Here is a 23,272-nt window from a genome sequence, read left to right as displayed (position 1 = left end):
AGTGTTTGGGAGTTATCATAGGCGTGTTCAAACCGACTCCCGCTTCTTCCTTTTCCAGGGATCGAGACAAGGCATCAGCCTTCTGGTTCCGGGAGCTAGGAATGTATGTGATATTGAAATCATAGTGAGAGAAGAAGAAGGCCCATCGGGCTTGCCGAGCGGTGCGACACTGCAATGATCGTAGGAACTGCAAGTTGCGATGGTCAGTATGAACTTCCACCGGGAAACGACCACCAAGTAAGTGATGCCTCCACTCTTCGAACGCCGTCTTGATGGCCAAAAGTTCCTTTTCAATGACTGCGTAGTTCAGCTCACTGGAGGTGAGTTTCCGTGAGTAATAGGCCACAGGGTGTTCGTCGCCGGACGTAGGATGCTTTTGTAAGAGGACCGCTCCAACAGCAAAGTTGGAGGCATCTGCTTCAATGATATATGGCATCTCGTCGTTAGGGTGACGCAAAACAGGAGCTGTACTTAAGGCTGTCTTTAAGCACTCAAAAGCGGTTGATGCCTCTTGGTCCCAAAGGAAAGGTATCTTAACACTGGTCAGACGTGTCAATGGGGCCGTGACCTGTGAAAACTGCGGAATAAAACGCCGATAAAAGTTGGCGAATCCTAAAAACCGCTGAAGGGATTTCAAATCATGCGGTTGTTTCCAATTCTGAATAGCCTTCACTTTGCCCGAATCCATGTGTATACCTGCATTACTGATTACGAATCCCAGGAACTCCATGTTATTCCGGTGAAACGAACACTTCTCGGCTTTGGCGTACAGGTGATTACGTGACAATCGCAGAAGTACTTCACGGACATGTGAGACATGTTCCTGCAGATTATCCGAAAAGATCAGAATGTCGTCCAGGTAAACCCAGACCGAGATGCCCACCAAATCGCCAAAGACGTTGTCCATAAACCGTTGGAAGACGGCTGGGGCATTACACAACCCGAAGGGCATTACCCTGTATTCGTAGTGCCCAAAGGGTGTCTTAAAAGCCGTCTTCCACTCGTCGCCCTCTCTGATTCTAACCAGATGGTAGGCTCCCCGGAGGTCCAATTTAGTGAAGATATTGGCAGAACGTAAGGACTCCATGATGTTCCGAATCAAAGGTAATGGGTACCTGTCCTTGAGTGTTATGTCATTCAATTGACGGTAATCGATACAGGGCCGCAGGGTCCCCTCCTTCTTCTTGACAAAGAATAGCGGAAAACCGGCGGAGGATTTGGAAGGCACGATGTAACCCTTCTTGGAACAATCATCCAGATAATCCCGGAGTACCTGTTTTTCAGACTGAGTTAGAGAGTATAACTTCCCATGAGGAATCACAGCACCAGGAATCAGGTCTATGGAACAGTCAAAAGTCCTGTGAGGAGGAAGAGGTATTTCTCCGGGCTCAGAAAACACTGTACAAAGGTCGGCATAAACATCCGGTATCTGGGACAGGGAACATAAGGCAGAAGAGCCCCCTTCTGGGACTAGAGGGATCGAGGTGGTAGACTTCAAGGATGTGTTGTGGCAGCAACATTCACAGAGGCAAAAGGTAGAAACAAACCTCAACGTGCGGGACTCCCAATTGATAGTAGGATTATGTCGCAAAAGCCAAGGCAGTCCCAAAACCACTGGATATGAAGGTGACTTGATGACGTCGAGGGCTATCCTTTCTTCATGTCCCTTGATCTGTAATAGCATGGCGACTGTATGCAACCGGATGGGACCGGAAGCCAAAGGTGTACCATCGATGACCTCCACTGGTATAGCAGTTCTTTTAGTAAGTAATGGCATACCGATATTGTTGGCGAATGCCTCATCTATATAGTTTCCGGAGGCCCCGCAATCTAACAGACCATGGACATCAACCGTTTTATCAAGCCACTTCAAGGTGATCTCTAGACTCATCAAGACGGCAGGCTGCATAGGGGGCAGATGAAACCCAGGGCTGGAAAGGTCTGAAAGCAAGAAAGGACCTGTCGTAGCCTTTCCCTTAAACGACAGGTCTTCTAGTTTCCCCCTTTCTTGATAGGACGCAGGGGACAGGTACCCAGAAAATGACCAGCACCTCCGCAGTACAAACACAGTCGCTGGCTTCTCCTGCGCTTCTTCTCCTCTTCCGATAAAGGACCCCTTACAGCTCCCAGTTGCATCGGTTCCTGGGTAGAATCCGAAGGTGCTGACATCCCGGTAGGTAGAGTCAGTGGTCTGGAATTGGCCTTCTCAAACCGTCGTCTCTCTCCTTTTCTCTCGGCCAATCTCTGGTCTATCCTCAATACTTGATCAATAAGTTTCTGTAGATCGTCAGGTTCGGAAATGTGTAACAACTCATCCTTGTATTCTTCTCTTAATCCCCTGCGAAACAAGGGCCCTCATTACGACCCAGGCGGTAAGGGGTTTATGCCGGCGTAAACCATGGCGCCCCTTACCGCCTGAGTACGAGTTCCCGTAGCGCCATGGTGATTTTTACGCCTGCTTTTTGCAGGCGGTAAAAACCATGGCGCTAAGGGACTTGTTGTTAATTACGCCACCGTAATTTACGGTGGCGTAATTAACGCCTTCCCCACTCCCATTATGCCCTATGGGGCAAAAATGGGAATGGGGAAGGGTAAATGGGGATTGGGGACTTACCGCCCCGCCAAGGTCGGAATGGGGCGGTAAGTCCGCCAACCACCATGGCGGAGTTGGCAACTTAGCGCCATGGACCATGGTGCTAATTGCACCATGGTTCTCCGCCAAGGTCGTAATGAGGGCCAAGGTCTTTTGCGTTACCTCTGGCCATAAGGAGTCAGTTGCTAATTGACGGAAACGGCTGATGTAGGAAATGATGTCAGCATTGCCTTGTTGTAAGTCCATCAATTGGTTCTGTGCTGCAGAAGCCAGATTGGGGGATTGAAACACATCCAGAAACGCCTTCTCAAAGGCTAAAAAATCACTCAGGATCGGGTTATTGGTAACGACCAAAGGAGTTGCCCAGGCAAGCGCATTTCCAGACAAGTTGCCCAATATGTATCCGATCTTGGCCTTGTCATTGGTAAAGTGAGATGAACGGAAGAGAAAGTGTATGCGGCAATGATTACAGAATTCACCCACACGGCGGGGATCTCCATCGAACTTGATGGGAGCAGTGTGAGCCATAGGACCTTCAGGCTGTGGAACGGCACCAGCATTCTGTGTAAACATTTGGCGTAGGGTTACGTTCTCCTGACGGAGTGCCGCCATTTCGGCACGAAACGCTTGAAGCTCATTACGAAGACCCGGATCCTCTTCCATCGCAGAGTCCGGAATGTCAGAAGAAAGGTGTCTCAATCTGTCATAAATAGCGTCTCGAGAACGCTGCGTACCTGTTCGTCCGGCTGGGTTCCTTGATGATGAGGCCAGGCTGTCAGATGATCCGAGGAGACGTGAATGATGGCGCGGGGAACCAGCCCAACACCAGCCCAAATGGAACCGGATTGGAGATGAACCAGCTCCCAACGCCACGAGTTGGCTCACCCCTGATTAGCGTGGCGTCAGGACAGTGCAAGCACTGGCAGGGGGAGCCCCCGAGTAGAAGGTTCAAGGTCCACAGGAGGCAGGTAGATCCCGACTGTAACTGATGAAGAGCTGGAGACCAGAAGGAACACAGAACCTCCAGGAGCGATGACTAGGCAGCAAGTGGAGCAGGCTGATGGAACGGGATGAGCATAGGAACAGACAAAGCAGAGGGAACTCAGGGCCAGATGGAATCGGGAAGGACTGAGCCGGGCAGGCAGGAAGGAATGACAGGGACCAGAACAAGGAGGGCCAGTGGGAATGCAGAACCAGGAAGGCAGCAGGAATGGAGGGAGCGGGAGGAATATGACAGGAGACAGGGGAGCCCCAGGCAGAACAAGGATAGGAGGAAGGTAACAGGAAACCAGAAGGCAACACAAGGGTAGCGAAAACACGATCCGTACAAACCGCGTTGAGACGCGGTGTGGAAAGGATCAAGGCTCCTTAAGTAGGCCCACCAGCACCTGAGAGGCTTGCAACGGAAGGTGTGCCGTCTCCCTGGCATTGGATAACCCATAACGAGGCTTGAGCCGCAGATCTCCCCGCATCGAGCATCCTACGCACTGCGCATGCGCGGAGAGAGAACGCCCGCGCATGCGCGAATCAGTGCGCACAGGAGACCCGGAAGCGCCCGAGACCCAGGACAGCCCCGGACCCCGAAGCCGAAAGCGGGGATACAACCTCCAGGACGGGGAACGCCGTAGCGGGCAAGGAGACCCCAGGACAGGCGGCGTGACACTTTCTGACAGTGTTCACATTTGCTCTCAGGGTGAGCGAGCTTCAGTCTTTGAGTTGCAAACCACTGTTTTCTACCTTTTTATAAGGAGAAGGTTGCTTTGGGGGTTTGCCCTTCTTTTCTGCCTAAGGTGGTGTCATGTTTCACCTGTCACAGAAGATTGTCTTGCCATCCTTTTTTCTGCCTCCTCGTTCCTTCCAAGGATGAAGAGAGGCTTCAGCGCTTGGACCCCAACAGAGCGTTGGGCTTTTACATTAGCCGGCTTGCTAAAGTTAGACAGGAGGTCAGCTCTTTGTGGGATATGCTGGTCACAGGTCGGGACAGGCTGTTACTAAACAGAGTCTGTCTCGGTGGATCATTTTGTGTATTACAGAATGTTACACCTTGGCTGGTAAAGAGGTCCCTGATGGTCTAAGAGCGCATTCCACAAGAGGTGTGGCTACTTCTTCGGCTCTTCCAAGGGGAGGGGTGCCGGTGCAGGACATTTTCAGTGCTGCAACCTTGTCTTCACTGCACACGCTTTACAAGACATTACCTCGTTTCTGTACCGGGCCATTTGAAGAACAAATTACCAGGGGAAAGTAATGCTCTTTCTACTGGATGTTCGGGCCACAGATTCCTCATCGCCCTTGCAGCCTGCCCCTCTATCTTTGGGAGAATTTCCATATCTTTCATCTTCCTCTCTTTCAACGTCTGGGTTCTGTAATGTTCAAGACGACAGCGTATTAAGAGGGGAACAACATGAACTGAAGCAACAGGCGCAGTGTGCGCTACTTATACCAGCGCCCACGTCACCGTCGAGAGCAGGATGGAAGCCACGGAGGGACCACGAGTCAATGACGCACAGCACCCTCTGCTGCTGAAAAATGTTTCTGAAGCTGCAAGCAGGATATCGAATATATCAAAGATGAGGAATCCGTGGGAGGAACATACAGTAGAAAGAACATTACTCGGGGTAAGTAATTTGTTCTTCTGGATGTTGCTGTAATAGAATGGCCAGCAGTTATTTAATGTTCTCCTCCGAGGGACCTTACTCCTTCTCAGAGCAAATCACAAGCTGCAGGGAAAGTGGCCTGGTCTCTGCCTCCGATTTTCTCCTGCAATGATTTTTCTCTAGTGACAAAGTTTCCCTTTTAGTTTTGAAGAGTTGATCTGGTTGCGAGATGTCGGTCTCTCGTTGGTGTTTCCTCTGTTGTTCTCATCCAGGGTGACCTTCCTGCTTCGGCCTGATCCCCTCATCTCTCTGTCCCTTGGCTCTGGAATTTTACAAGTGTGGTCTCTGGTTCTTCCTATTGTCTGGTACGAGCACCGACTCTTTCAGCTTCAAAAGCTACCAAATTATACCCCTCCTACCAGGTTCTCCTGGGGTCTCAGCTGCGACGTCCAGTGGGTACATCAGTTCCTCCTCACCTTCCTCCCGGGTTGTTATATCTGCCATTGAGCCTTCTGGAAAACCTTCAAATTCTAATGCTCTGGCCCAGGCCCTGGACTGGGACTGAATTCCCCCTGGTGGTGGCCATTAGTTTCCAGAGATGTCTACTCTCATAGGCTTTCTGGAGCTGAATGGGTCCGGGATGTTGTTTTACCATGAGGTGCTGGTTATTACTGGTGTGCTTCGGGTGACCTATCACAGTGAATAGTTTGTATAGTAGACTTGTATGGTAATGGTGTGCAGGGAGAAACTACCCAATACAGATGCTTGGAAGGTCCACTCAGAGATCTGTATCAACCATCACTTTTTCGTTTGCTGAGACCCAGTAAGTATGTGTGTGCCTTCCCTCATTAGCGCTTTCCCATGGGGACTGTCACCATTGGTATGTAGGCTTGCTCAGTCAGAATATAGAAGACCATCCCTGTAGTTCTCTGGTTGTTTTAACCCCTGATGGCTGTCTTCTGCTTTCAGGTTCCCATGTCATCGAGGCTATGGCCTAAGCACCACCCACCTTCTTAGCCCTGCTCCTTCCTTCCTACTCTTAAATCTTAGATCAAGGGTGTCAATCGCCCAGGCGTCCGAAGCAAAGGTCGGACCAGGAGGATCCAGGCCCCAAACCCCTACTCAAACAGCAGGTAAGCATGCACCAACATGTGTTTACTCCCTCTGTCCCCACAGGCCATCCCCACCCCTCTGGTCACCCTGTGATGTTCCCTTGTGCCCTCCCCCTTGTCGCACACAGGTGTTGTCTGTTTTGCTTGATTCTTCTACCTAGCTCCCCTCCACACCCCTTCAGCCTACTTCTGCAAGAGTCTGTCCTGATACATTCTGGTTTCAGCATCACCGTCTTCGGGGCAATGCTGGATTTGACTTGATTCACGGTGCATCACCCTTTCTTATGGTGGCCCTGAATCATGCTGTTCCCATCTTCATCTTGTATCCAGGCTTGCAACATTATGGGCCTCATTACGACCCAGGCGGTAAGGGGTTTACGGCGCCGTAAACAGCGCCGACCCTTACCGCCTGAGTACGAGGTCCCTTAGCGCCATGGCGAATTTAACACCTGCTTTTAGCAGGTGTTAAAATCCATGGCGCTAAGGGACCATGGAGTTAATTACGCCACCATAATTTACGGTGGCGTAATTAACGCCTTCCCCACTCCCATTATGCCCTATGGGGCAAAAATGGGGAAGGGTAAATGGGGATTGGGGACTTACCGCCCCGCCAAGGTCCGAATGGGGCGGTAAGTCCGCCAACCACCATGGCGTAAACGTAGTTTACGCTATGGTGGTAAAGTCACGGCCCAGGCGGTAACTTACCGCCTGGGTCGTGATGAGGCCCTATGTGTTACTACTGACTTCTACTGACTTCTGCAATTGTATTCGCTCTCCCATCTTGCTTCTCCACTCTTTTTGACGGCTTACTCTGTTCTCTCCTCCTCTCCCTTTTCCTATCTCCTCTCTTCCTCCCCTTACTTTCTTCTATGCACTTACTCTATCAGAATTGTCCCTGGACCTAGTATGATAGCAACCTCGTCTGTCTCCTCCCCCCTCCCCTTACTTGTTTTTTTCTTTCACCCTCCCCCTCCAGCACTATTTGAAATGTGGTCAGGCCTAATATGATAGGTGCTTGTTTTGTTCCTCCCCTCCTTTTCTGCACCCCTCTCCCTCACCTTTTGTTTTTCTCCAGCTCTACCTGAAATGTCGTTAGGCCTGGTTCGGTAGTCACCTGTCTGTTTCCATTTCCTTCCCCCTCACCTCCTCCCTTCCTTATCTATGTCTTAGCTCTTGCAATGTCGTCAGGCTGAGTACGATAGTTAATTTCACATCCTTACTGTTCATGGCCTGTAAGAATGTCATTGTATTTTCCCTTGTTCCCTCCCTTGCCTTGAAGCGCTTTGAAACACATTGTGTATAGGTGCTATATAAATAAACTATCATATCATATCATGGATGACCTCTATATTGAGGTCTGCATTAATCCCACATCGGAGACAACACATGTCATAGATGGCAAAGACACCACTCCCAAGTCTGAGGCAGTGCAAGGGGTTTTATTATAAAAGCAGCAGCAGCACAGTGGCCAACAATCGATAGCACTAATCAGGGTTACAGACATCTAGGTTAGAGGGGAGGTGCATGGGCAGGCAAGAGAGAGAGGCAGGGACGGCCCTAGAACCACTTCCCAAACCCCTTCTACCGCTGGTGCCTTTGATTGAACAATTGGCATGTTCCTGTCTTCAACAAGTTAATCATTGCTCAAAAGAGCAATCTGTTTACCCTGTGCTAGCATACTGGCCTTGCCACAAACCTCCTCCCTTTCCCTGAAGTCCTCTAGTTCTGGAAGTGGAGCGAGAGAACGTGGGTCTGTGTGGCTGCACAAGTAGAGGGTGAGTGTGAGGCCTGAATGAGTTCTGGTCCCCTTCCTAGTGGGCATCAACTGATGTCTCATCCTGATATTGTGTATCTGTTACATATGGATTTGTTTTTCATGCTTCTAGTTCTGTAAATCTTGTCAGTTTTATTATTTTGTAGTTGAGATGGAACTCTTTTGCCGTGGCATCGTGTTTCTCTAGTTGCCATTTATAGTTCTGGTACATGGATCTATCATGAACCTCTGACTTTAAGACTTACTGCAATAACTCAGACTTTTTTCATTTGCTGTTTTTAGTATTGGGATTAGAAACTCCCTCTCTTACCTGTACACTATAAAACACCAATCTTTTCTGAACTCTGTATCGTCCTGAAAGATTCTGGGTTCTGTTCAGTTCATAAGACCTTTTTCTCTGTGGACTAAGGCCTGGATGGCCAAGGCTTGGGCACAAGAAACCAATCTCCAGACAAGCCAAGCTCTCTAAGACCAATAGGTTAGTGATTGATGCAATATCAAAGCCTTTTCACTTAACCTAACATAACTCGCCCACAGCAACAAGGTTAAGAGACATTGCATGTAATATGTGCCTGTGCTGTTGCCATAAAATCACTGCATAGAGTACCAGACTGCAGCTGCTTGACTCTATCTGTCGCCCTCGCCAGATATCTACTTTGGATTCTATTTTCTTGGAGAACTTTATCCCTGGTTGGCAGCTGTGGAAGACTGAATGGAAACAACTTGTAATGGACTTATAATGGACTTCTGACAATATAACTGCACTTAATACATGTTGTATTCTCATGTTTTCTTAGTTTCCCTTACGCCACGCCCACTCCATGCCAACTTCCTACAAAAACAACTCGCTGCGCGCGCACTACAGAGAGTACCGTAGAGTACCAGACTCTAGACTGCAGCACTGCAGATCTCAAGATCTGTCTCTACTATATCGGTACAAATTTATGCGTATCCCTGAGCGGGTCTTAGTTGCTTCCTGAGTTGGATTCCGATGTGTTTTTTTTTGTTAGCCGAAAATTTCAGCTATGGCTAATTACAGACTCACAACGGGAATGCCCTTACCTCTGTGGCCTCCAATGTCTGTCCATATGGGACCGGGCTTCCTACCTCTGAGCGTTACTTGGCTGTCCGTCCAAAGCTTGATTCACCCGTCATTCATCAGCTCAGTGGCCCTGCGGTTCTTTTTGATACAAAATTATCAGCGCACCCAGTACGTCCACTTAACATGCACGTGAATGAAGAAACCGTGACAATGGCCCAGCTCCCTAGCAATGGGATTCCATCAAAAGCAGTGCCCCAGGTACTATCTGACGCCACCATGAAAAAATGAAACGCAGCTACAGTCGCTAATGACGCCAAAGGCACCTTTCCCCACCTCCTCACTCGGCCATAAAAATAGCTGACCGAAAACTTCAATAATGATACGCCAAATTGATTAACCTCTTATACCACCTCTGTATTCCCAAGTAGCGCAACAGGGTCTTACATCCACCAGGCTTCCCATAGCTGATCAAGAGAAGACCATCCCTGATCTATCACAAATAAATAGTCTGTATGATCAAGCTCCCGCTGAGATCAATAATATGGATGACTCCATATCGAGATTATCTGGTTCACCCACCCTATTTTCAGTTGAACGAAGTAACAATCATGACCTGGCTATGGAATCTTCCTTAGTAGGCTCATTTAATAAACCCACACCCGACCCTCTTTTGGTTTTCCTTCAGTGAACTCGACAAATTTAGATGCAGCCCTTGTAGCAATAAACACAAGCATTTTTACAGTTGCCAAACTCTATGAAAAATTTGACCATAAATTAGCTGCACAAACGAATACTCTACTTACCCTCACGAGCAAACTCAATTGGTTGATCTGGAATCTTCCTCTTCTACTAGAATCTTCTTGCAGTCAGCCCAGTCATGGCAAACAAAAGGCGACGCCGGTTGTAAGGACGGATGAGATGATCGAGCTAAATCTCACTCTCGCGGAACCCTTTACTGAACCCACCATCTCAGACTCTGTCCGCCCCTGAAAAAATTATAGTTGAAGAATCTTAAGCCGAAATTCCCCTCTATGACGCCTTATGTCCGGGTGGAAACTTAAATTAAAAAAAACAAAAAAAGAAACCGAAAAAAGAACCTCTAATCCAATTGAGCAGTCAGGTTCTCAAAAAAAAGAATAAGAAATAAACAAAAGAATATGTCCATGCCTAACAAACCTAACAGCAAGACCAAGGCAAAAGTGTTTGTAGCAAACCTTGGAAAAGAGAAAGATTTGGCTCCACCATGTGCTGAAGATTCTTTGCCAATGCCCCCTAGAGCATCTGAAAGCAAAGAGGAGATCTCGATTCCACCCATCCCTCCTTCAATCATGCCGGAGTCATCTAAAGGTAAGCCAGACCATTGCAATGTACCTTTAAATGTCCAAAATATAAATGTAGCCACTGAATGTGCTGAAGATGTGGATGATGGCTTAATGACTATGTCAGTATACTCAACGCACTCCCTGCCCATCACGGAAGTGGTACACCAAAGCCTACACAACAATCAACCAAATTCCACCAAACTTAAACAAACAGTCTTTGTAAATCTAAATGTAGATGGAGATATTTTTAAAACACTAGAGCAGAAAAGAGCAAGTGCTATATCAGCAACTTCGAGAACAGAAATTATTGGCTCCAGAACTGAACCTGATCCACAAATCAATCCCACCAATATACCACATGGCATAAAGCCATCCACGAATGAAAAGACTTACAATGGAAAATCTCCAGCTACCCAGGTAGACACGCATTTACCTACAAACTTGAACGCACAAATAGACAATTTGAGCTTTCTATCTCATCCTTCTTCTAGATTAGAAGATGAAATCATAACGGCTACGATGGTTGAGAGGGTATATGAAGACCTCTACCCCAATCGAATGTCAATCTTAACTATACTACACTCAGTTCCCTCCTTACATCTCATTCATTCGGGGGACATAGATTGCATAAGATATACTATACCAGCCAACCAAGATACAGTTGAGATTTTAATCCTCTCGAAAATGATAAAGAACCTAATTTGGCATTAAAGATACTCCCTGCTAAAAATGGGATTAAAACTTGAAACTGTTGTACCAAAACCTCCTTCCTGCGCAGGATGCGACCGTGCAGACGAGACTGGGGTCTGCCAACGACCAGAACAACACAAATATTCAGCACTGTTGAAAGTGCAATAATGGCCCGCAACAAGCGAATCAAAATCCCCAAGCCTCCTCAAACTAAATCTAAATGGGCATGGGCTTCCCCGGCTCGATACTTACTCGATGCAGAATCAACATAGCATGAAACCGCTCACTCCATTCATTCTTGTTCTGTGATCTGTTGGAACACAAGAGGAGTCAATCATCTCCTAAGCAATCTATCGGACGAGATTCACAAATCTGATATAGCTGTCTTTCAGGAAACATGGATGACGATTACTCCTACATGGGTTGATCACCAAATAACAACCATTCTAGCAGCAAAACCAAATAAAGACAGGCTGACAGTTGGCTTTCGAATAGCTGTAAGGACAGATTTGCAACTCAGCCTTACTTCCTGGTTATATCCAGATCCGGGTATCCAAGCAGTTAAAATTTCAACTTCCAATTGTAGCCACCCACTTTTTCCTGTAACAGATATATATCATTAATATATATTGGAATCCTCTTGCACCAAATGAGCATGCATTTATCTCTAAAATAGATTATATCCTTGATCGTATAGCCTTAGAACCTTCTATACAAACAATGATAATAGCCGGTGATGAATTGCCTCGTGGATACCTCAAAAACAGCTAAATATCGAGCCATATTATGGCAAGCATTGATGAAATCGAGGCACATGTCGATGCACAATGGGTCAACAACTGAAGACTCTCCTCCTGCTGCTACATGGGCTAGAGGTACATCATCAACCTTAGATTATGTTTTCATCTCAGAAAAAGCCAACAAATTTATATCCATTTTCAAGGTGATGCCAACTGCTGTTAGTGATCACAATCAACTTATGACTAAATGGCTTCCACACGAAATAAATGATCAACAGCATTATCCTCATATGATCCAATCTAACAATAAGTAAAATCGGCTCAGATGGTTTCCATCAACAATAAGAACTCTGAAAAATAGTATTATTAAAGAACCACAAATGGAATATACAGCTAATGGAATATACTACTCTGACCATATTCGACTAATTACACAAACCTCAGTAACAGGCTTTATTACTAAAACAAGCCACAAACATAGATTGAATTGATCGATTGCTGAACTTAAAAAAACTTATCGGAAAAAGATGCGTGATCTATGTCCAATAACCCAGGAAGAAGAAAGGAAAATAACAAGATCGAAATATAGGAACTCAACGAGGACTATTATGGAGCTGCAAATCCAAGCTGATGCGGAAAAAATGTTAAATGCCACAATGTCTAAATCAATGGGAGAGGTATGGCAACTGATCAATGGGAGTCAGAGTAATGCACACAAAACGTCAGATCTTAATTCTATCAGTGAAAAAACGTGACTGAACACTTTTCAAATCTACTAAACTCCACAACCAATCAGCCAAAGATCATCTTCACTTCAGCTCTTGACTTTGAACTCCCAGTATTTGACAATGCAGACATTTTAGTAATAATAAAGAAGCTTAGCAATTCGAGAGCACCTGGACCAGATATACTTACAAATGCTATCATCAAAAAACAGCCAGAACTCTGGGCCGACCGTCTAGATCTGCTATTCAAACAAATAATTAGATCAAAAAAATACTGCCGTCATGGCAACAAGCCATAGTTATACCAATATATAAAAAAGATGATAGACAGGATCCAAATAACTCTAGGCCGATAGCTCTACTAGATTCCCCGGGCAAAGTAATGGTGAAACTAATATTATGTGTTTCTTTAGGTGGGCAACAGACAACAAAATCATTGATAAACATCAATCAGTTTTTCTACCAGGGATTGGCACTATATTGAACTTATTGATCATAGCAATTATAAAGAAAAAAACTATCACAAAGAAACAACCTGTATTCCTAGTGCTGATTGATTTCAAACAAGCCTTTGATTCAGTCCCAAGAGAAGCTCTATGGTCAAAACTTTTAACTATCTCTTGTACACCGTAAATTTTATATCTTATACAACAGTTTTATTCCAATACCTCGATTAGTATAAAACTCACAACAGATGGACTTTTAACAAATCCAATAGCTACGGATACTGGATGAAGGCGAGCGTCCCCAGCCAGCACGATCCTCCCCGCAATGAGAGACAATGACGGACTCTCCCAAGTTGGGAATAAAGCCAAGACAGAGTGCGGGTGAGCTTAAATGGGAGTTTATCAACCAGAATAGGGCATGCAAAGAACTCTGCAAACTCCGAGAGCGCTCTGTCTGACAATCGCAAAGACAGGCGTATATATTTACAAAAAACGTCATAAGAACCTACACACTATAGGGGGCACAAGTTCAATGGGATTGGGTGGCGACGGCTAACTATAGGTGCTGCTGCGATGTGGTTGGCCGTGGCTGGAGAACGTCACTGGTCAGCCTCGTGGGTTGGGCTGGGCCTGGCAGGTTGGCAGAGTTCATCCGGGCGGTGTTGTTGTGCCATCGCGGCCAGTGTCAGAGATGAATGTCTTTTCCTGACTTATTTGCCCTAGGCCATGCACACCGCAGTCATTCAGTCATTGCAATATTATCTTCTTTGGTAAATCTTCCAATAGGTTATTCTACAGGTTAATGCAACACAGGAGGAATGCACCTTGTGAGGGGTCTGATGGTCATTCGTCAGGGCAAGGTTACCAGTGTCCTGTTGACCGGGGCCATAGGTTGAGGGGCTAAGCTTCAGGGCATGGGACGGACGGTACATGCCTCCCTGTCTTGTTAGATGTGGTTATAAATGTGCCGCTGTGTGTTGCCACAGTGTTGGGTGTCCTGATTGCACAGGGCCATAAGTCTAAGATGATTTGGTGGGTTGTGGGGTTTACGAGGGGGCGCCTTTGGAAGCGTGGGTTCAGGCAGGGGTTTACTGCTGTGCTGTAAATAATGCAGGTGGCGGCCCGTGGCCTTGGGTGCTGCAGAGGGGGCTACACATCTTTGAAGCGGCTCCAGTCTAGTTGGGGGAGGTGGAGCAGTGCGGCACGGGCCTCTGCTCTCATGTTTGGCAGTCTTGGCAGGGTGGGAGGGGGAATGGCCTTGCACATATTCACAAAGGTATCTCCCTCGTGTGTTGCCGCCTTTAGGTAAAAACATCACAAACATTTGAACGCTCTATAATACTTATTCAAATCACTTTAAAACATGCATTTCAACTTTGCTGAATGTGTCTCGATTATATTCAGTCTGGGCACCTTATTCGTACACTATGTTTTAACAACTACAGTATTTACTTATATGCATATACATTTGCAGTAAATGAGGTAGTAGCAGGGTTGGTGGAGTACATAGAAAGTAACCCGCCACTGTACGTGACGGTGGTGGTACATAAGGGGCTTAGACATACACGCGTGACGAGTGCATTCTCGCACACTCTTCACATGTGCCCTCTGTATGGTTACATTCGTTTTCTTGTGTACCCTAGCAGCATTAGTTCAGTTATGGCGCGGGACCGCGGGGTGTACGGCTTTCAATGATACATATAAAGAATAATCCCCCGGAATGCTTTTATCATTTGCACACCCCTGCAGGGGTGTGGGTCCTTCACGGCTGGTATCATGTACGATAATTACACAATTTTGCAGGTTTCTTTAGTAAAAGTGGTTGTATGGAAAGGAAAAAGTGGTTTTCGACATTCACATTTGGGTACCTTTCTGCTTTCATCAGATGACCATTCTACAGATCTTCCCATCGCCCATGCCTTGCTGACCGGGTCATTCTGGGAGCAGTGATACACTGCGGAAGGTGAACTGTTACAATGTTAGTGTATTACGCTAGATCATGTCCGTCTTGTTCGTGGGAAGGGGCTCGCAGCGGATCTGCCATAGTGCTGCGGAGACAGGGAGAACTGAAACTTTCCGAAGGTGGGGGCCGCGCTACAGTGCGCTGAGCTCACACCATCTTTAGTAGACAAAATGGTTTCTGAGGCCTAGCTAAATTTAATACGTGCGGGCAATGTCTTCAGCAGGTGAGCCATCCACCACCTGGGCCCTGGTGGTAAGGAGGGGACGCCCGCTGAGCCATGGCCCTCACCTGGGGTGGAGGTGTAGGCAAGGGTGGTCTTTTGGACCATTCCTCCCCTACATTTCCCCCCTTTCGTTACTTAAGTAACAAATACTTTAAGTCCTCCAGCCTTCTACATTCTTCTTCGTCCATTACTGCCTCGTCCCATGCAGGTGTGCCTTTTATGGGCATCCATGCTCTGCACACCCCCCGTAAGCTTTCCCCTCTTCTGGCATATTCCTCTGGGGTACAAGTCAGGTATATACATCCGCCATCTCCCGCCAAATCTACCCACACCTCCTGGTACCATTCTAGTAAACGGGGCTCTCTAATGGTGGTGTGCCACGCTTTATCTATGATATCTTTGTCGTGATAGATAGGCACTAGCTGATATCTTGGTGTGTCATCTGTTCCTGTTTGTACCTGCACTTCCTGCATGTTTTGTATTGTCCCACGAGTGTTGCCCATTGTCACCATCATCATTGCACCATTAGGTACTGCGTTAGTGCAACATCGAAGACCCACCTGGCACAGGCAAAAGGCAAAAAGGAGGAACACCACAGCTGGCATCAAAAATTTCACAGTTATTCCAAGCCACGAGGGGACCCAGGAGAAAATGTTATCGAACCTCGTACTGTCTTCTGCTCCACCTTCCATTTTCATTTTTTCTCCTAGGTTGTGCACTGCTTCGATCACATGGGACAGGGAGCCGTTTTCTGCATCTTCGGAAGGTACGAAAGTGCAACAAGCACTTCCGATTTTTCGGCAAACACCTCCATCCATCGCCGTCAACAGGTCCAGGACATACCTGTTTTGCATTGTCATCAGCCATAGAGCCCTTAGTTCCACTTTTATTACGTTGAACCCTTCTTCAGTGTCATTGGCCAGCTGAATCAGTTCCCAACGTGTTATCTGGAGCCATTTTGCTTTTGCCCTTGCTTGGACACTTGAGATGAGTGAGGCGAAGAATGTTTCTGCTGAGCTGAATAATCGATATCTGTCTGGGATCTGAGCCAACAGTTCTGATGATGCCTTCGATATGTAATTTGATGCTCTTCTGTTACGGGTCAGCACCTCTCCCTTGTTTCCGGAGGACAGGACATACATTTGTGACTCCGCAGTCGGCTGGGCTGCACTCTGTTGTATGCGCTCCTGTGTCCTTTTGCTTCCATCGATGTGGCTTTCTGGTATTACCATTAGGGCTGAGTGTAGAGTGGCCATTGAGCAGCTGCCACTCCATGACGGGGGAAGGTGCAGGTATGCCTGATTGCCGCATACCCAGTACGTGTCCATTAGGGCCGCTGTCCCTTTTCTCAGATCTGGGATGCTGAGGGTCTTGTTGCAGCTCTTGTTTGTTCCCATGGTGGTTTTCCCCTCTCCTTTGAAACATAGTTCATAGTCTATTTCACTCTGTAGTTTGAAGGGTTTTTCGATGGCGGTTACCCAAGTTAGTTTTGAAATGTGTTCCTTCCATACTGGTATGCATGTTTCTTCTATCCACTGCAGTTTCTCTGGTGCCACACCTCTCAGTGCTTCAGCTTTACACATTACTTCTTCATCCTTCCACTTGTTGTCTGAAAAAAGTGTCCCATGTATTACAAAAAATGGTTCCTCCAGACATACCACCCCTGCCGTTTTTGGGTAGAAAGTTTTCTCGTTCTGCAGCATTTTAAAAGTAACTTCATGTGCCTGGAAGGTGTTCTTAATCCTGCATAACGTGAGATGAAGGAGACATTGGGCATCTATAATTGGCAACTCTTTGGGTAGCAATACTTTGGGTGTACCTGAAGCATGAGGGAGCAGACATAACAGCTCTCATTTGTTGTTTGTTTTGCGGTGGCACTCATATCTGCATACCACTTATTTGTCTGGTGGGGGTGTCGTGGGTCTTCCATTTTGTCTAATCCTAACCCATAGTACTCATCATACTTCCTCCTCCCGGTTTCCCTTTTCCGTCTGTTGTTCTTGTTCCTTATGTACTTCCCAGCCTCCTGAGCGAGGGAAAAAATAGACCCCCCTTTCTCATTCCCGCCCAGATTTCGTGTACGGCTAGCATCTTTTCCTTTTCGTCCCTGAGTTTATCTTGCAGGTTGTTTTTTAAGACGGGGGCAGGTTGACTGGTGGGGGTATCATATAACCACGATATGGCAGACGGGTTTCGGTCATTTAAACTGCGAGCATTATACCTATACATCACTGGTGGAGATACTGTGTTGTTTTGCATTCCACCCTGTGGCTCTTTCTTTTCTGATATGACAGCATTGGATGGTGTGGTGTGATAACCCCATACAAGTTTAGTTCCATCCCATACCAGAAAATCACCTTCCCTCATATTGACACTTGTAGTTACATTGGTCCCAGTGGTGCTGTTGATCCCAGTGCTGTTAATCCCCCCCCCCTCGTTCATCTCGATAGAGATGAACGCTATAAACCAATATGTAACCAGGCCAAATATTAGCATAAAAAACATCGTAATGCACACAGATAATCCGCACTCATACGAATATCTGCATCTCTCATTTAATAATTCTCTCATTCTACTAATTCTATCCGTTGCAGGCTGCCTGTTAGATGCCATGGTAGTTCCTGTTTGAGATATAAAAGTGCATTAAGTGCATGCATGTAAACATTTTGTTGGCACCATTAGTGCCAATATATATTGACGGGTAATGGAAGCGGGTAGGGTTGTAGGGAAGGGTATTCACAGACAAGGGTGTAAACATGTCATAATTTGATCACTTCATTATTCACATATAAGTCCAAAAAAAAACTTCTTTTTTTTTTTCTCCCAGTAATATATAAAAAGAGAATGCAGCAATACTTCATCAGTCACTTTCCCATTCACGTTCATTGCTGACGCACAAACACAAGTTAATATTCAGACATTCTGTCCAGTTGAATCGGTTGCTGTTGTCTGTGCCTCCTCATCTGCCTCCTCTTGCACATTATTATAAGCTCTTCGCACATCTGTCAAGTGTACCCAGTACCTCAAGCCCTTCACTTTTACAGCTGTGGGCGTGCAGAACACTACCTCGTATGGGCCGTGGAACCGTGGTGCATTCCATCGACGCACAAAACTCCTGACATAAATTAGTTCGCCCGGCATTAGCTGTAGCTGTTGCTCAGGCTCTGTGACAGACCCTGTTATGTTTCCCTCGTCTCTAGTGAAGGGTGGGGAGAGCTGCTTTGATATTGCGCGCGCTGCCCTTGTTAATTTTTTCAAATAGTCCGTGAACTCTTCTCCCAATATCGCGGCGCTCCTGTGTGCATCTGAGTGTTCGCGCAGTGGGGAGTGTGCTGTGTGCATTCGTCTCCCAGTCACGATTTTGTGCGGGGACAAATGGTGATCTTTACTTGGCTGGTTTCTCAGTTCAAATAGCGCAAGGGGCAGACAGTAGATCCAATTCTTCTTCAATGAAAAGCATAGTTTTGATAACCTGCCCTTTAACAGTCCGTTCATCTTTTCCACTACGCCATTACTTTGAGGATGATAAATCGAACACAATTTATGTTTTATTCCCAATAATGTAGTGACTTCCTTGAAAAGTTCATTCACAAAATGAGTGCCGTTGTCTGAGCGAATCACGTCACAAATTCCCCAGCGTGGGAACACTTCCCTCACTAGGAACTTGGCGGCGCTTTTGGCATCAGGTCGTGCACATGGTCCCGCTTCCACCCACCTTGAAAATGGGCACACAACCACGATCATGTACCGTGCGCCATTACACCTTTCCCCCATGTCTGCGTAATCAATATGCAGTTCTCTGAATGGGCCAATGGGTTTAGGAATTGTTCCCCGGAGTGTGCGTAAAATCATTCCTGAATTGTAGATCTGACATGTTGTGCATTCCATTGCCAATCGAGATACGTGCTCCTGGAGACAGGGCACGAACCATTCTTCTTGTATTTCTGCTGCAATGTGCTGTTTGGTATTATGTGCAGGGAAGTGTAGTTGTTGAAACGCAATTTCTAGTAACTGGATCGGCATTACCACTTTTCCTGAGTTATTTTGCCGCCACAGCAAGTCTGTTCCCGACTTGCTGCACCCTCGTTTTGTCCACATCAATTTTTCGTCGTCACTAGCTCCTTCCTGTAATTCTAGTATTTGTGATATGGGCATCATGTTGTACCCTTCTGGGGGCTCTTCGTTTGTCTTATGCTGCAGCATGTACTCACCTGCGTCATATTTCTGAAAATAGGAAGCCTCCTTGGCGGCAGCGTCCGCTGCCGCGTTCCCCAAAGACACAACGTCTGTGTTGGATGTATGCTTGGCACTTAACTATTGCTACTGCAGTAGGGTTTTGTAGGGCCTCAATTAACTCTTTCAACAATTCCGCATGCTGTACTGGTGTTCTGTCTGCCCGTCGAAATCCCCTCCGCCCCCATCTCGCTAGACCTCCATGTACTGTCGTCGTCATGTAAGCTGAGTCTGTGTATATTGTCACTGCGCAACCCTTTGCTGCATGTAGTGCTTCTATGAGCGCAATCAGTTCTGCATCTTGTGTGGAGTAATGTGATGGGAGGCGGTATTGAACTAATGTTTCATACTCACCGTCTTCTAATCTCACCACCGCCATACCGACATGCTTTTCTCCCGTGTCCACATCAATCGATGCAGACCCATCCACGAAGTAAACTTCCCCCTCGCTCGGGGCGTTCTCACACACCACTGTGTCCTCCCCTCTTTCTCCTGTGTAGGTTGCGCAATCGTGGTCCTGCATGTCCTCTAGTGTACATGCTTCTGTAATGAATGTGGCGGGGTTCACTGTCTTGCATCTCACCACATGGATATTGGCGCTAGACAATATAATCTCATAGGCTGTTGCCCGCTGTGTTGTCAGTGTGCTTTTTGACCTCTCAAGTATTGCAAATAATGAATGTTCCACAAACAATGTCACAGGGCAACCCATTACTATTGTGGCACTTTTCTCAATCGCGAACGCGGCTGCAGCGAGTGATTGCTCGCACGCGAAATGGCCTTGCATCACGGCATCCAAAGTACCACTATAGTAAGCCAAAGGCTTGTGTCCTAGGGACGTCTTTTGTGTCAGTACAGCTGTCATGAGGGTTCCCTTGCAGTGTGAGAATAGGTAAAATTCGCGTCCATAATCAGGGTTTGCTAGCACTGGAGCGCTTGAAATTAACTCTTTTAATGATTGGAATGACGTGCTCATTTCTTCTGACCATTCTATTTTTTTATTTTCCTGTTGTGCCTCCTTGAGTGCTTGTAGTAGGGGCCTCGTGTATGCTGCATAGTCTAATATCCATGCTCGGCAATAGTTGCACATTCCCAAGAATTTCTGCATGTCTCTCACTGTTGTGGGTTCTCCTACAGATCTTATCGCTTCTACCCTGTCTGGGATTATTCTTTTTCCATCTTTTGATATCAGTTGTCCTAAGTATAAGACCTCTGTCAGGCAGTACTGTAACTTCTCCTTGTCTACCTTGTACCCCTTGTTGGCCAGTAGAGTCAGGAGCGTTGTTGAATCCTTTCTACATGTTACTTCATCTTGTGCACACACTAATAAATCGTCTACATACTGAATAATCGTACTTTCAACTGATAGGTTTCCCAAGTCTTCATGCAATATGCGGTTGAATATGCTCGGGCTATCACAGTATCCCTGTGGTAGTCTGCAGTGTTCATATCTTTTACCCCCCAGTGTGAATGCTGTAAGGTATCTACTCTCTTCAGCCAGAGGTATTGAGAAAAATGCGTTTTTCAAGTCTACTACTGTGAAATGTGATGCCACTTTCGGGATGCTGCATAGTATTGATGCAGGGTTCGGGACCAGAGGGAACTCCTTCTGAATTACATCATTTAGGGGGCGTAAGTCCTGTATCATCCTCCAAGACCCTCCTTTTGCTTTTTTGATTGGATAAATAGATGTGTTACATGGGGAGGTTGAAGGCACTATTATCCCTTGTGCTAGTAGTGCATTTATGGTCTCTCTTATCCCTTCTTCAGCCTCACGGGACAATGGATACTGTTTCACTCTGGGTAAAATTGCTCCTTGCTTTAACTTTATTACCACAGGTTGTATTCCATGCAACAGCCCTACGTCATGGGGGCCTGTTGTCCACAAATTATTTGGTACGAGCCTCATGTCGTCATCAAAAAATGACGGCGGTGCTCCTACCACTGCCATCAACTGGACGGGGGTTTCCCGGGTCCATTTGCATTATTTTTATTCAATTTTTATATTAGTGATATATACAAAGACTTATATTCCTCCAAGTATTCATCAAATACCTATTCCATACTTAGTATATGCAGACGATTTAGTATTACTGGACAGAACTCCGATAGGACTACAAAGAAAATTAACAGCCTTAGGTAATCTGTCTATTAATGTCAACAAGTCAAACATCCTAATATTTCACCACTGTCTACCAAAGACAGGATATCGGTACAACTGGACAATCCTAGCTACTCCTGTATCACATACTACACAATATACATATCTAGGAGTTAACATTAACACTAGTCCATCTGACCAGCCGTATAAACTACAGATAACAAACAAAATGAAACTTCTAGCAATTCAAGGAAAATGTCTACAAACAAAGTTTGGAAAATGTTCTATTAAAGCAGCCATCATTTTCTATAACCAAAAAATAATCCCAAGCATCATCTATGGCAGTGAATCTAAAGCTTTGAATGACCCACCCAAATGGGAATATCTAGAGGGTATTTTCTGGAAAACAATTCTTCCCTTGCCACAATCTATCCCAATTCAGATGATATGATTTGAACTGGGTCTTTCATCCCTTAGAGCTGTAGCAGCATGCCAAATGCATGCCGCTTATAGAAAATGTAGACTTGCAGCAAATTACTCTAACAACTTATTCCCAGCTCTTAACTCAATGTTAGTAGCTCCAGAAGCTGGCCTGTTAGAAACATGGCAAAAAGCCTGTTTTGCCACAATGAAAGATGCTGACATATCAGAAGATCTCCTCTTCCAAAACCCTGCAAAAGCAAAATTGAAATTGTATCATTGGGATTGGATTGATACTTGGGGGAAATGTTCAAAATATTCTGTTTTTAAATCTGCTGCTTTTGTTCAGAAATCTATGAAACAACTACCACACTATTTAATACAATTTCTGGACCGTGATTTTGCAAACAACATCATGAGGATGAGATTCTACTTAGGTCACACTATAGTGAAGCTAGCTTCCTACTCAAACATGTCGAACCCAGATACCACCTGCCACTTTTGTAATTCAGGATGCAATGAAACATTACAACATATTTTAACCGAATGTCAAGCTCTAAAGGAGGAAAGGAAACTATACTTTCATAGATTCTTTACAGACATGACACTCTTAACTAAAGAGAGGCTATGGATAGAAATCTTTAACGCATCCAAAGTCTCATTAAACATAGCAATGGTACAATTTATTAGCCGACTAAAGCTGACAGGTGAAGCACTGACATAAACCAACCTATAAAAGCTTATTGTCTCATCAGTCCGGATCTCTGAAAAAATGTGAACCAATGTTGATTGTTTTAAAATAGATGCATTTTAATGTATGTTTTATCGCAAAAATTCTTTTACATTCGTCAATGTTTTAAAAGCACAATTAATGATCTGAAATATGATTTTAGCAAATCCAGATTTTAACTAAGAGTAGATGGAATGATGTCATTTTCTTTTGTGATTTAGTAAATTCTATGATTCGATCTGTATGTTTTTGTTGTGGTTTTAAAAATGACTATTTATCTAAGGTATTTTTTCAAGTTTTAATGCTGAACGTATGTTATAAATGTCTTTTGATATGTGACCGACATATGTAGCGAAGGTTTGCTGATATATTAGAGCCTGATTGACTACTATGGTGTTTCCAATAGTAATAAAAAGCAGCACTAGAATATAAAAGTAATAATTTCATGAGTAAAAAGGCACTATTGTGAAATTTCTGACATTGAACATTTAGAACTGTCAGGAATATGTTAAGAACCATGTGCAGTCTGTTTAAGTTGAATTGAAATGAAAAGTAACTGCATGT

At 45.6% G+C, this 23,272-nt stretch overlaps 1 protein-coding gene across 1 annotated transcript in view; it reads left to right on the top strand.

The window, feature by feature from the left end:
- The window catches only part of LOC138480718 (zinc finger protein 845-like), a 143,820-nt gene that overhangs the window by 116,067 nt on the left and 4,481 nt on the right, over positions 1 to 23,272 (top strand). The gene's annotated exons all lie outside the window — the stretch shown is intronic.

Source organism: Ambystoma mexicanum, chromosome 5p (assembly GCF_040938575.1).
Source record: "Ambystoma mexicanum isolate Mex_15411 chromosome 5p, UKY_AmexF1_1, whole genome shotgun sequence".
Classification (NCBI taxonomy): domain Eukaryota; kingdom Metazoa; phylum Chordata; class Amphibia; order Caudata; family Ambystomatidae; genus Ambystoma; species Ambystoma mexicanum.
The sequence above is the reverse complement of the archived record's forward strand: the minus strand, read 5'-3'. Positions and strand labels throughout refer to the sequence as shown.